This window comes from Octopus bimaculoides, chromosome 1 (assembly GCF_046866305.1).
Source record: "Octopus bimaculoides isolate indiv1 chromosome 1, ASM4686630v1, whole genome shotgun sequence".
Classification (NCBI taxonomy): Eukaryota; Metazoa; Mollusca; class Cephalopoda; order Octopoda; family Octopodidae; genus Octopus; species Octopus bimaculoides.
Window position 1 is genome coordinate 21,467,601 of NC_142928.1, and position 15,895 is coordinate 21,483,495.

The 15,895-nt window shown below is 36.4% G+C and overlaps 1 protein-coding gene across 2 annotated transcripts in view; it reads right to left on the minus strand.

Annotated features, from left to right (window-relative positions):
• Positions 1-15,895, minus strand: part of LOC106882203 (nuclear receptor coactivator 5) — an 80,904-nt gene that overhangs the window by 18,799 nt on the left and 46,210 nt on the right. The gene's annotated exons all lie outside the window — the stretch shown is intronic.

Here is a 15,895-nt window from a genome sequence, read left to right on the forward strand (position 1 = left end):
TAATTACAATCAAAGGCATTCTAGCTGTGACCATCCTGTCTTTTTCTCATGAGCAAGGAACTCAGGATCACATTTTTCAACCTGTCCTTTTCTCAGATGAAGTGGTGTGATTCAAGGGAGATATGATTGTTATTTCTAGCAGATGAAATGACTATGTAAAGCACACTTCTAAAGAGGTACTGAAACGATGTGTTCATAAATGAATCTGCACAAAATTAATAGGACTATTACTATTAGTTGTCAACAGTAAAATTGTTCACTCCTGAGTATGCTTTCTTTCTACTGGCCAGTTTGAGTGTTCCGGTTGACAGCAACTACAACCCTTGGTAAGATTTCTACAGTTAGGTTTTGGAGGGACTGAAAAAACTCATCCTTCTCTTGATCTATTGCAATCTAGTCTCACCTCGTCTGCTATTTATTTAACATCACCACCTTGGGTGCTTTTAGTAGAGTTCACTCAGTTGTAAGCATTCTGATCTGATTTTAGGCCGAGTAAGCCATACTTTCTTCTTCCCTTTCCTCCTACCAATCCCAAGATGCCTTGCAAAGGTCATGGCTGATGGTCTTTCTCCTCAGAGTAAGCCAAAAGAGAAAAGGGGGAAAATATGTTATTACTAGTGGTAAGGCATCTTTTTTCCACAACTTTTTTTATGCATTACCTTATCTTTTCCATTATCTTTCCTGTTACATAATTCAGTCACTGGACTGTGGTTATGCTGGGCACCACCTTCAGTGTGAACAAAGTGACCCCAATACTTATTTCTTAAGCCTGGTTCCTTATCCTATCAGACTCTTTTGTTGAACCACTGAATTATGGCAATGTAAACAAACCAACACTGGTTGACAAGCAGTGTGGGACACACACAAGACAATCTTCCAAACAGTTTCTGTCTACCAAATTCACTCATAAGGCACTGGTAGGCTCAGGGTTATAACAGAAGGTGCCACACAGTGAGACAGAATCCCAAACCACATGGTTGCAAAGCGAGCTTCTTAAAACCAGCCATGCTTTATGCCTAGATAGTTTTCTAAATTTGGATGACTCTCCATTGAAAGACAAGTGTTAAATTTCTTATAATTTTTCTTGTTACACTCTTCCCCTACCCAAATGACATTCAGAGTAAGTTTCTGGTGTTCAAGATGTCAGCAAAACATGTCCCTACAACAGGTTTTTACCTGGCTTTTGAACAAAAACATCAGAAGTAAAAAAACAAAGTGAATGAAAATATTATTGAAGAAAATACTTTTGGGAAAAAAAATGATATTTCCAGCAAATTTGAAGACACAATAACAAACAAAGCATACATGTAAATCTCTTCCATGTCAAATAAAGAAAATAGCAAGTAAGCTAATAGTTTCAAATTTGCTTACAACTACAGGTAAATTTTTAAGCTGGTGCAGACACTAAATACTTGGCAATGTTTTCTAAAACAAGCTAAGTATATCTACTTGACTTTTTAATTAAAAAAAAAAAAAAGTTTTCCTCATACCCTTGAGGGAAGAATTACAGTTAGCTCTAGCTGACATGTGAGAAGAAATATTACATCCATAGAGCAAAGGTACAGCTAAGGCACAGGGTGTGCCAGTTTTTAAAATTTCCACAGCTCTTTAATGCATTACCATATCTTTTCTTTTAGCTTTCTTGTTACACATTTGAGTCACTGGACTGTAGCTATGCTTGAACATGAACAAATTGACTGCAGTACTTATTTCTTAAGCCTGGTACTTATATTGTCAGATTCTTTTACCCAACAGCTTGTATAAGTGGGGGGAATATTTGAGATAGGAGAGGTGGCTTTAAGGTGTTGAGAGGCTGCAGTATGACTGAGAGACAAGTGCAAGTGTCTTGCTATAGTAAAGATACATGGCTACCCAGAATTTTGTAAAGGTGGGTGGAAGTACCTGGGGTGACAAAATACAAGAAGGTGAGCATAAGAGGATACAATGGATTGGGGAATGAAGAAGAGAATATATATATGTGAGTGTGCATATACACCGACATGCACCCCACTTATGTATTGCTACATTTCCCTTCCCACTGTTCCTACACTTTGCACATTAACTTCCTACCTTCTGATCTATCTTCACTCCTATATATCATCATCATCGTTTAACATCCAGTCTCCATGCTGGTATGGATTGGATGGTCTGACACGGAGCAGGCTAGTAGGGAGCTGCCCAGACTCCAACTGTCTGTTGTGGCACGGTTTCTATTGGCTGGATGCCCTTCCTAAAGCCAACCACTTAACAGTGTGCTAGATGCTTTTTAAGTGGCACTGGCACCTGAAAAGACAATCTTGTATGTGAAAGACAACGATTTTACTTAGCTTGATATGTCTTATCAAGTACAGCAAATTGCCACATCTCCTGATCCCTTATTTCCTCTCTCACACACACACACACACAAACACAAGGTGCATGCATGTCTGTGTGGTTAAGGAATTTACTTTCCACCCATGTTTCAGGTGTCTTCTACTATTGTCCTAGGCCAACAAATGCTTTGTGAGTGAATTTAGTAGACAAACTGAGTGGAAACCTGTCATACAAGCGTTTATATGTGTTTGTGTGAGTGTCTTAGTGCATGATTCCCAACTGCTTGACAACTGGTGTAGGTTTATGTCCCCATAACTTGGCAGTTTAGCAAGAGTACAGCAGAATAAGTACCAACTTAAAATAAGTGCTGGGGTCAATTTCTTCAACTAACCCTTCAAGGAATGGCTTCGATGACTGAAACAAGTAAAAGGGTAAAAAAAGAATGGAAGAATGGAAGAATACACACACACACACAAGTATATGTATGTTCCATTATATCTTAAAGCTATGATTTTGCCTATTTTCTCATGCTAGCATAGGTTAGACAAATATATTTTATAGCTGGAAGGACACTTCCTGTTATTAACCTTTACCTGTTTTTCAAGTAAGAGATCTCTTGCTTCACACAACTTTGAAGGTGTGAAGACTGGGTAATTTGTTGACACGAAAAGTAGCAATAACATCACTTATAGCCAGCAACTTTTATGAAGCATACATGTAAACAAACAAACATCCATGCACATGCACGCATGCATAAACAAACATACTGGGTTTCTTTCTGGTTGTCTACCAAATTCGCTTATGGCTTTGGTTGGCTTGACTACAGTAAGAGATAGTTATCCAAGATGCTATGCCTGCACAGAGATATCAAGTTAATAGATGAGGTTATGACAGCTACTGAAAGAGTTATAGTGTAACTAACCAGGAAGAGAATTAACCCAGATGAGATACTGTATGGGTGTGTGCTAAGAAAGAAGTATCACTTTCTTAGCAGTGAGACAACTTGATACATAAATTAGATGATGATGTTTGATGGATGCTGCCAGTCTGATCTGATCTGGACCAAGTCGCATCTATCAAATATCATCATCGAACATCAATCAAATATTGAACCCTAACCCAATACCTAACCAGTCCAAATCAGATCAGACTGGTATATGTATACAAGTATGTGTATCTCCTCTCTCTCTCCCTATATATATATATATATATAGCCTATCACAGTGATGTCAATATTTATTTCAGTGTAGTATTTACTTCATTAAGGTATGAGCCTAGCTTCAAACAACTTCTATGCATATATATATATACACAAGTCTGTATTTGTGTCTATGTATCAGTCTAAATGTAACCAATGCTTGGACGTGCATACATATGTATGGGCATTTACATTCAGAGAGGGTAGTTGATATCTTTTCTTATCAATTAATACTACCTTGGCTAGGATAACTGTGATGGTACATGGCTTAGTGGTTAGAGTATTTGGCTCACAAGTTTATTCCACGTTGCTCCAGTTCACTCAGCTGGCAAAAATGAGTAGTACCTGTGTTTCAAAGGGCCAACCATGTCTGTGTCATGCTGAATCTCCCTGAGAGCTACGTTAAGGGTACGTGTGTTTGTGGAGTGTCAGTTACTTGTATGTTAATTTCACAAGCAGGCTGTTCCTTTGATGAAAATGTTTGATGGAAACTGGTTCAGACCAGTTGCATCCATCAAACATCTTCATCATCTCTAAACTCGATCAAACTGGTCCAAACCAGATCAGACCGATCTGATCCAGTTCGATGATGATGTTTGATGGATGCGACCTTTCTGATCTGGTTTTGACCAGTCTGGAACGTTCTGATCTGATTTCAACTGATCTGGACTGTTCTGATCCAGATTGGACCAGTTAGGGTTAGGATTTCATGGATGAAGATGTTGGATGAAGATGAGATGTTTGGTGAAAATGTTTGGATGCAACTGGTCAGATCCCATTTCGACCGGTCTAGAACTACTTACTAATACTAGCCAATAGAAGGACTCTAAGGTCTTACACTTGCTACGTGAAGTTAAAAGAATGGCTTGTGAGGGCCATGTAAGTCATGTATAAAGGTGCTATAAGCGAGGTGAGAGTTAGTAATGGATATAGCAATGAATTTAGTATAAAGATAAGTTCCATCATGCAGAATTCTCAGTCCCTTTTCATTTACTAGTCTATTAGGCTAAAACAGAGGTATTTAAGATGGTTGTCAATGAGAACTTATATATCCAAGTGGCCTAATAATATAAGAATTCAAATAAATTCTTATATTTGGATCTGTAGCAGAATTAGAGAAGATATTCCATACATGGTAGCAAAACCTAGAACCAAGAGGCCTCAAAGTAAATTTAGCAAAGACTAAAGTCTTAGTAAGTAGGAAGGAAGACAAGGCCCTGGTACTGTTAGAGAAATGGCTGTGCTTGATAAGCAGAAAGGAAGTAGAAATTCCATTCAATGTACCCAGTGACACTCAGGAGGTGTAGTGGAATCAGGGGAAGGCAAATGAGGAAGGTAGACTTCATAATGCAATGGATACTCAGAAACAGTGACCATTAAGGGCACATAGGATAAAGATTCTCTTAAAAATGTTTTGATGGTACAAGAAGTGTCTGGTACTTAGATGACCTAACAGTGGAGGTGAATGCTTCAAACGTATAGTAATCAGTATAAGATAGGACTGGAAGATCAGGGAACCATTACTCTTAGAGTGAACGGAAGAGTGTATGATGTCTGTGTGTGAAGTGCAATGCTGCATGATAGTGAGACATGGCCACTGAATGCAAAGGATTTGTGAAATGAGGTCAGCATACTTTACTGGATATGTAGTGTTAGTGTGCATGAACAGTGGGGGTATAGATAGACTGAGAGGCAAGCTGTGTACAAGAATAATTAAATGCAGTATGCAGAAGAGAAGACTGTACTGGTATGGGCATGTGATGTGTATGAAGAATAACAGCTGTATAAAGAAGTGCAGCCACTGAAAGTGATTGGCATCTGAGAAAATGATGGAATGAAATGATGAAAACTGATCTTAGAATGATTAACCTTACAGAGGAGATGACAGTGGCTGCAGTGATTGGTGACATGCAGTGCTGGAGAAAACCTGTCCAGTTATGCTTGCATAGTGAAATGTTGTACAAGGTATCAAATAAATAAATAAATAAATAAATAAAATGTAATGCATGAATGGCATTTGCCAATACACCCACTTAAAATGGAAATGACATTAGGTAACATGCACCAGCATAAGACAAGATGTTTCAAAAGAACAACAAAAGTCTTAGGGGTGCATCAGTTGATCTGGATTCAAAAGACACAAGGTTATCTATCTATCTATCTATCTATCTATCTATCTATCTATCTCAGCACACAAGTCTACCTTAATAAACATCCAAAATGGCTACCACACACACTGCCTTGCATGCAGCTCAAGTTCTATTCATAAGTATTTGGTCTTTTACTATTGAGCAATGGGGAATAAAATTATCTATCTCAGACCTCACATGCAATGAGGTGACATACATAACCCTGATGGAAAAACAACTGCTGACAGACATATTGAATGTAAAACTTAGTCTTCTTCCGTTATGACAGGAAAGAAAGAAGCCTCGAAGATTTAACAGCATCAGTACTGTTACCACACTCATGGTGCATAGAAACAGTTAAGCACAAGTATGTACGACAGATTACCCATCAGATACCTCAAATTGTGGCAAAGAATTTCAATAAAGCCATGGCAAGATAGTAGTATTAACCAACCTGAGCAAAAAAAGCCTAAACTTCAACTTCAAGTGGCCAGAGGGATACATTCTCTCAGGTATATCATAGGATGGTAAACAAGCAGAGTCTCAATGGTACGCAGTTTATAGAATAAATGATCGGCTAACCTATCACAGACAACCACAGTGGATCTTTGCTTCAGAAATAATGAAGAAATTATCCACAATTTAAAGCTGATTACTATATCTGATCATAACATTGTAGAACTAACAGTATATGATGCAAGCATACATGCAGATGAACATCCCAACCCTGCAATGACTAAATTTTCACAAGTCTTAATGGAATCAACTGAGAAGGAAGATAAATATGAACCAAGATGTCTGGCAATATGAGGTTCTAAAGAAGACCTGCCTACATCAACGAAACTGAATTCTAGAAGCATTGTGTGTCCCACCTACACTTAGTGCTTACCTCCCACTCCCCAATCCTGTCTCACTGTATCACTGCTTTCCGCTAGCCCCTGACCTGTGTGTTCCATCCACACATCCTGTCTCACTGCATCATTGATATTTGCTAGCCCCAGAAAGTATATGCTCTCAAATGTCCAACAGGATCACTGGGGGAAGCAGGTAGCTTGATATTTTGGTAACCAAATTAATAATAGTGGAAGATATAATAGCTAGAATAAGAACAGACTGGAGTAAGTTCAGGGAGCTACTAATCATCATTGTTTAACATCTGCTTTCCATGCTGGTATGGGTTGAACAGTTTGACTGAGAACTGGTAAGTTGGGGGGGGGGGCTGCACCAGGTTCCAATCTGATTTGGTAAGGGATCTATGGCTGGGTGCCCTTCCTAATGCCAACCACTCCAAGAGTGTAGTGGGTGCCTTTTAAGTACCATTGACCTGACACCGGCATAGGCCATGAATAGTCTCACTTGGCTTGATAGGTCAACACAAGCATAGTATATTGCCAAGGGCCTTGGCCACCTGCTACCATGAGGCTCAACACTTGAATAGTGTTTTTTATGTGCCAGCCAGACAGCAATGGCATCGGCCTTCTCTCTCAGAGAGAAAAGTAGATAGTACAATGCCCACAAACAACATGGTAGTAAGACATGAGCTTTGAATGTAGAGGACCTGTGAAGACTTGAAGAGAGTAATGTGAACATGCTCCACCAGATGTGCAAAGTCAGTGTGCATGAAAGAGTACAAATGTGTTGAGAGAAAAACTGGTCATAAGAGGAATCAGATGTAGTTAGCTAGAGAGAATGTTGCATTGGTTTGGCTATATGTATGGATGAGGATAGTTGGTATGCAGTGCTTGAGAAGACCTGCCAAGCTATGTTAGTATGGCACGATTCATGTTCTGAAAGCATGTGTCTATACACAACTGAGGTTGTGGAAGCATATCTATGCATACAACTGGGTTCCATACCCCAGTGTCCCTGTCATTTAATTCTACTCCCTCATCTCCCAGTCAATCAATAGCTCCATCACACTCCTACCTACTGTATTATTCTACTAAAGTAAGTAATGAAATCAGAACCTGTAACCATAACACATGTCATTCACCATTTCTATACTGTCAATCATCATTCCTCCTTTCTGAACTAATTCTAATTGAAATTCTTCCATCATTCTTACTGTTGTCCTAACTCATATTTACCACCAATCACCCCCAGTCCTGTTCCCCACTCACTACATTCACCTCCTATATACATCACTCTATGTTTATATTTATCTCTCACTTCCCCTCCACTGCTGTAACCTTACCTACCCTGATGATTCTCCTGTCTTCATGCTCTCTTCTACACACTACCTTGGACATGCTACCATGATGGTATCTTCAGGTACTTCATCGCCATCATATCTACCTCACTCTGTGATACTGTTCACCAGACCCACTCATGTTAAAATGCAAAGTAGTCCCAAATCTTCCTGTAACAAACCTATTACACATTAATTTCTCAGCACTTGCATAAAGTGACCATTCTATGTTCTACTTAGGTGAGATGGTTTTTTAGTTTTGTGAATTTTAAGACAACCTCATGAGTGCTAGTGCCATGGAAAAAAGAAAAAGAAAAGAAAGCACTCAGTACACTCTGTAAAGTGGACAACATTAGGAAGGGCATTGGCCAAACAAATGATACCAAAACTGATGCTCGAGAGCAAGGCATGGTCATCTGACCCACAGGATCATGTCTAACCGTCAAACCTATGCAAGCATCAGAAAGAGATATGAAAGTAAAAATGACAGTGTGTGTGTCCCTGACTGGCATCGTGTGAAAGTTGTTAATAAACTTCACTATAAATACATATAGCTACACTGTATCCTTATATCTCTTCTATCCACTGGACTTACATTCTTTATTCTCACACATTCCAGTCATCCCTTCTGCTTGCAGTAGCATGTCACCTATAATTGAGTGGAAATTGTTCAATCTGTGCCCCACCATATCTTGATATTCCTTTCTCTCTACTTCCAAATCAAGATGCTTGAGTGTGTAAGGGTTAGAGGAGAAATTGCATCATATCTGTCAATATCCAATGACCCCTACCATTGCTCACTACCTTCACAATCGATCGCCTCTCTTAAGCCACCCTCCCATTGACATCTATTTGTCAATCTTTTTATTGCTATTCTTACAATCTATCACCCGTGTTCCCCCTTACTAGCTAACATTACTACCCTCCCCACTTTTTATAATGATGAATTGGGTGACCAAGTCAGCAATGGAGGTGGATGCTCTGAGAGCATAGCTGTAGGAATAAGAATAGGCTGGATAAAGTTCAGAGAGCTTCTACCTTTGCTGGTAACAAAGGGCCTCTGCTTCAAAGTGAAAAGCAGATTGTATAATATCTATGTGCAAACAGTCATGCTACACGGCAGTGAAACATGGGCTGTGACTGCAGAGAACATGAGGAGGTTTGAAAGAAATGAAGCTGGATGTGAAATGTCAGTGTGCATGTATGACAGAGTGTAAGCATTTTGACAGAAAAATTGAACATAAGAGGCATCAGATGTTGTGTGCAAGAGAGAAAACTGCACTGGTATGGTCATGTGACGCGTATGAACAAGGACAGCTGTGTAAAGAAGTTCTGATCTCTAACTGTGGAGGGAACCTGTGGAAGAGGTAGACTCAGGAAAATACGGGACTAGGTGGTGAAGCATGATCTTTGAATGTTGGGCCTCATGCAGGTGATGACAAGTACTCAAGACTATTGGCAACTTTCCATTTAAAAATCTCTTTTCGAGATACCTTTTTGGTTTGTATACTTCTGTCTTGAATGGAGATTTTCTAAAGGACTAGTTTCCGAGTTACAAAATCAGTGTTTGTAAGGCACTGTATTTTCTATATATTGCAAGTGAGGTTAAACTTCATCATTTACACTTCACTATACACCCAGAACCAACACAATGCATATATCAATACCACCACTACTGCACCCCTTCCAAACCTTAGACATCCCAACAGATCACAACATATGCACCAGCAATATATATATATGTATATAGAAATACACATATATATGACTACTTCATAAGTGCTGGGTGCTATAATTTAGTGGAATATGTGGCAGAGTGAGACTAAGGAAGTATTAGAATGATGTGGTGAAAACTGGCAACATGCAGTGCTGCAGAAGACTCAAGCCTATATCTGCTACCTTAACTCCGTTTCATGTATTTGCTGCTCATCTTCACTCCCTTTCACCTCCATGACTCAAATCCTTCCACCTCTCATCTCTGTGTAACCTGTGTTGGTTGTACCATCCTCCTCATCCCTCTGCTTCTCTCACCCTTTACTAAGCCCATATATAAGAGACTGTCAAATCATTCTCATTCCTCTATCACATTCTCCTATGTTTAGGCCTATGCATACGAGACTGTACTTAACCATCTGTACTCAGTATATGTGAATGGCAATTACTGTCAACCATCACTCCCCACCTCTGGGCCATTTCTACTGTAACCCATCACCTACTCTTGCCTTTCTCTACCTCTGCCATTGCTCATCATTCCCCTCCACAATGACTTTGCCTCTCCCATTATACACTTACTCTCTTTGCATTCTGACCTTTCTGCTGTCATTGCACCGTCTTTAGTCTTGTCCCCCCAAAGACCAATCAACCACTTTAGTAATGGTGACAAGAAAATACACCTAGTACATTCTGTACAGTGGTTGGTAATAGAAAGGGTATCCAGATGTTGAAACTAAGTTTTTCTTTTTATACTTCAATTACATCAGCACTGCATTTTTTATGCATTTTATCTAAAAACCGAATTAATATTAAATTTATTCTTTATTTATCTATGGCTATGAGGCTACAATATGCGATAAAGACACTGATCCTTTGATGCACAGTTTATCTGCTATGATGAGACATATCAGTTAGTGTGGACAAATAGTATCAGACATTACATGGTGATTTGAAAAGTGTTAAAGCATTTCAAGTAGCATGTTAGCTTGCAATCATGAGTGAAAATTGTCATTTACTGTCTAGATGAAATCCTCCAGCATGTACATACTGTAGGAGAACAAGAATCTCCTCTAAGGTTATTCTTTAGCAAATAAAACAAGATGGAAATTTCTATGTCAATGAATTATAGAAAAGAATCCAAAACTACATGTGATCATAATTCCATTCTATTATGTATCCAGTTGTACAATCAAGGTTTCTCTTAAGTTTATATTTTTAATGGCTTTGATCCATCAGGCAGACTATTGTAAACTGAGCATAATGCATGATCTAGCATGTTTTTAGATCTATTAAGATTAATTCTGTCAAAAAACAAATTAGTTTGATTTTGATTTTCCTTGCGACTGACTTCAAAGTTCATTTTTTTTTCAAGTCAAATGATATGCTCAAAAACAAGTTGATGAGAAGAATGGCTTCCCATCCCAAAGACCTGGTCCATGATGATGATGTGTATATGTCTATATGTGCATAAATATATATCTTATTTGTACAAAGCATTTTATTTAGTTTCTTTATTTTAGCACGTTTCACTGGCATTTATTATGTCACATACGTTTGCTTTAAATGTGCAACACTGCCTTGTAAAAACACTTTCAGACCCACAAAAACGGAAGTTGATCAATACATACATTACAGTCCTGTTCTTTTTTATCTTAAGGACTATAGATTTCAAGTTCTAATCACAAGCTTCTTAAAGAGAGAGAAAAAAAGTGTTATATCAACTGATCATTCCTTAATTTTCTCAGTATCATTGTTTGCTTGCTTCTTCTCTTTCACTTTGTAACTGTTACTTGACAAATTTCACTGTTGTAATTTCATTGGGCTTTCTTAAAGAATAACAATAACTGAATGTAGGAACAAAAAACAACAAAGAAGAGAAAATGTTTTCTTTATTTCATAAAAGCATTGTTAGTCTAGCTCAGTTAAATTTTTTACTTGTGCTCTTATTTTTCAGCAAGTTGACTATAACTGTGATGGCCGGGAAATTTATCTTGAATGTCCTAAGGTACATTTTAAGGAATATAACATTATATTTACAGTTTGCATATGAAACAAATCACTTGAGGAAACAGTCAATCCTAAAGAATGATAAAAGTTTTGGATAAGATAATTATTGAAAATTGACCAAACATTTCAAAAACACCTGCACATTCTGATTGCTCCTAATAAATTTCACCAATGTGTAATGAAGACAGATCAATTATACAGTGATTGATGACTGGGTCACAGAAATGAGATCATTGGCATTAGATTTGAATTCTCACATTTACACCATACGAAGAAATACACTGTTCCTGTCTATGTTATGAGAATCCATTACTCAGTGATGTATTAAAAATAGTCAAATCTTTTATTCATGCTAAAATAATCTTAGCAACTACTCAGTGGTAGAAAACCAGTCACCAACAAAACAATATTTCTATGTCAATGAATTATAGAAAAGAATCCAAAACTACATGTGATCATAATTCAACTGAAAATCTAAAATCAAATGATTGATGAAAAAGCTGATTGGAAAGCTTGCCCATAATAATTAAAAATATAATTCATGCAGAAAAATTTGGTCATCTAGTGAATGTTTGCATGACCTCATTTCAAAACTATAACTTCAAAGACAAATCAATTGTAAAAATTACAGTTGCCGTGCTAATAGTTATATTAGTAGTATATATGAATCAAATGAAAATGAATTTAATTCTGTATCTACTAAAAATTTATATCATGTAGTTAGGAATAAAATGCTACATTTCAGCACAAATCAATTTATAAATTAACTATAGTACTCGAGCTGTCACACAGAGATAAGTGTGTGTAATGATGCATATATTATTATCATTAGCACTTTGGCTTGTATGTATGAATATTTGATTTTTTTTTTTCCAATTGGAGGCATTATTGAAATATGAGCATGAAGCAAGTTGCTAATGAGAATATGAGGATTTAAATAAAAATGCCACAATAACAGGAAAATTAAGTAAATTAAATTTATCACTCTCCAAATATATGTTTAATTACTTTTGGTATGTACATGTTGTAGTCAATGATTCACTCATTATTCTACACCATGTTAATTTCTACAAAAATGTTCTACCTAATATCACTCCATGCAAAAGCTACAAATGTACATAATAAGCATTACTATTTACATTCACTGCAAAAATTCCTGAAAAACAATATTTCTTGTATAGGCATTAGTGTTAGGAAAGGCATCCAGCTGTAGAAACTTTGCCAGATCAGATTGAGCCTGGTGCAGCCTACTGGCTCACCAGTCCTCAGTCAAACTGTCCAACCCATGCCAGCATGAAAAGCGGATGTTAAACAATGATGAAGATGATGATGATATGAGGAGGCACCAACACACCTTGGCATTCTAAAATTTCAATCAGTAATTTCAAGTTATTTCTGCTTTTATGTTCTGCTTAATCACAACATGCAACATCCATATTGTGAAGAATTATCTAAAGTTAAGTGTTGGAGCATGAGACAACAAGTCAATGGATTGGTCAGTTATTTGGTGGAATTTGTCATTTTCATGTATATTCTTATCACTGTTTGACAAAAAAAAAAAGTCTGTCAAACTCAGGCTAGAATAATGAAGAAATCTCTTATAAATGTAGCAATGTACAGCAAATCATCATAATTTATGAACATTAAAGTATTAGTTAAGCATTATGAGACAAAGAAAACAGCAGAAGGATCTTTCAAATCCAAAGAATTAAGTAGAGATGCTGTTGTAGCAAGTGGAGAAGCTGTTGGGTAATTTAGAAAACTTCAAACTGTTTCTCACGTTGAGCATTATGAGACAAAGAAGACAGCAGAATGAACTTTCAAATATAAAAATAAACAGAATGATTCCAGCTGGTGTCAAATGATTTGGAAAAATCTTATTAAGTGGAATAAATTAAACAGCTTCAGTTGCTTAAAAGAGTTATAAGAGAAAAAGTATATATACAAAGACACACAGTGTACTACATATATATTGAGTAAATTTGAATTAGATACCAGTTCCATTAGAACCTAATTTAAATAAATACAGAATTATCAGGTTTCCACCATTTAAACCTGTACTGCTAAATTTAAATGCATATAGTAATACAAATATTCCAGTCATAGGAAAATACCCATTAAATATTTAAATTAGAACTAAGCAATCACAAAACTTAAAAGCTAATGTAAATGATTCTGAAAGGGATTTCAATCTATTCAAGATTAAAAATATTTAAATATCCATGCACGATAATGTGGACAATGCAAATGATTCAAATATAAAAAGCAAAACCGACAATCTATGTACAAAGTATTCCAAAACATTTTTTTCATCTGGTTGAAGGCACTGTGTGTAAATACAAACCATAATTTGACTGTGTCCAGATAAAAAGCCAATATATTTTCAAAGGCCAAATTGGCGAAAGAAGATTTAGAACATCAAGTATCAAATGGTACATTAGAACTAACAGATTAAAGCTACTGAGCTGCCCCAATTTGGATATGTTATATGGATATTGAGCAGTAAAGTTTTGAATCTATGGTGATTTTAAAATCATTGCAAACATGCTGAATAAGATTCCCACTCAAAACCCAGGCATGATAAATTATTCCACAGCTTGAAAGGTGGGAAAAACTTCAGCATAGTCGATTTAACCCTTTCGTTACTAACCCGGCCATAGCCGGCCGAAAATTTTTTTGGTTCATAAGACTAACCCGGCCGTAGCCGGCCGAGCATATCCATTGTTATTTAAATGTATATTTGAACCCAAATTTCGTTAGTACATTCGTTCAAACACCTGATTTCACTTTGCAAACAGCTGAGTTATTGTCTCTGACATTATTTGGCGTGATATTTGAACTCAGTGAATTTTGGAAGATTTTTCCCCACATTTTTTGCGGCGTTAATTTTTTTCAACTTTGAAGATGGAGAGGAGTTTCATGCTATCAAGCAGTGATTCCGAATTTGAAGGTTTTTCAACAGAAGATATGGAGATATCGAGGAAAAGAATGAATGAGCTACAAAAGCAAGTGGTGAACGATAATGAATCGGATATTTCTGTATCCGAAACTGAAAGCAGCGATTCTGAAAGCAGTGATTCTGAAAGCAGCGACGGCGACAGCGAGGATGATTTTACACCAGAAAAAGATTTTAAAAATATTTTTATTAACAATTTTTATGAGGAAACAGGGTCTACCCATAGTCTTTCTCAGGAAGTGAAACCTTTAGACTTCTTTTTCATGCTTGTTTGAAATGATTACTGCGGAAACAAACCGTTACGCAGAATGTAAACAAACCGGAAAAAAAAGATAGGTTGTGGTTTCTTGCAACTGTAGATGAAATACGGGCATTTTTTGCCATAAATATTATTATGGGTATTAGACAATTACCTAGAATAACAAATTACTGGAGCGATCAGGAACTTTTTGGTGATGAATATATTTCCAGTATTATGAACGAGTACGATTCGTGAAGCTGAACCAATATTTACATGTGAGAGACACTAGCAGCACCCCCCCCACCCAGTACGTGGAGAACTTAGAGACAAAAATTATACAATAGAATTGATTAAGAACCCTTTCTTTAATTATGTTCCAAATATCACATTAATATGTAGATAAATAAAAAATTACAGGTGTTTAATGAGACTAGTCTAAATTCATGATTATTTTAGAATTTAATTGAAACTCATGAGGGGTGTATTCTGGCCAGAAATATAGTAACGAAAGGGTTAAAAGACACATATTTACAGATCAAATTAAATAAAATAATCACAAAAATGACATAAGGCTTGAGATTCCACACACAAAAACGTGAATTTTTTTTTTTCTCCAAAGAAGTCAAATATCTTAGTTATACCATTAATTTAACTGGGAAAAGATTATTTAAGAAGGGCATTGATGCTATTAGAAAATTTTCAATTCCAAAAAATGTAAATGAGGTATTACTATTTGTTTTACTCATAAAAAACTTGGCAAATCTTACAGTACTCTTGTATAATTTAACAAAAAAAAAAAAAAAAAAAAAAAAAAAAGACTAGATGATTATCGATGTAAAACAGTAAGTATCCTATGTAAGACAGTAAGAAAGACACTTAAGTTGACTTTTGAATTCCTTTAGAAATATGAGATTTTAAAATTTCTATCTCAAGGGTTTTATTTTCCATATTATCTCTTTCCATCTAAGTGTTATGCTTAAATGTTTAACAGTTGTTCAAGAAATACCGTAGTTTTACTTTCAAGATCAATTTCAAACTAATTTAGCAATAGTTTCATGAAGGTACAGTATGAATTTTAATTAGGTATCATACATCACTATAAAGTTTACAGAGTAATTGAAAGAAAAAGCTAGCTAGATGTTTATATGCA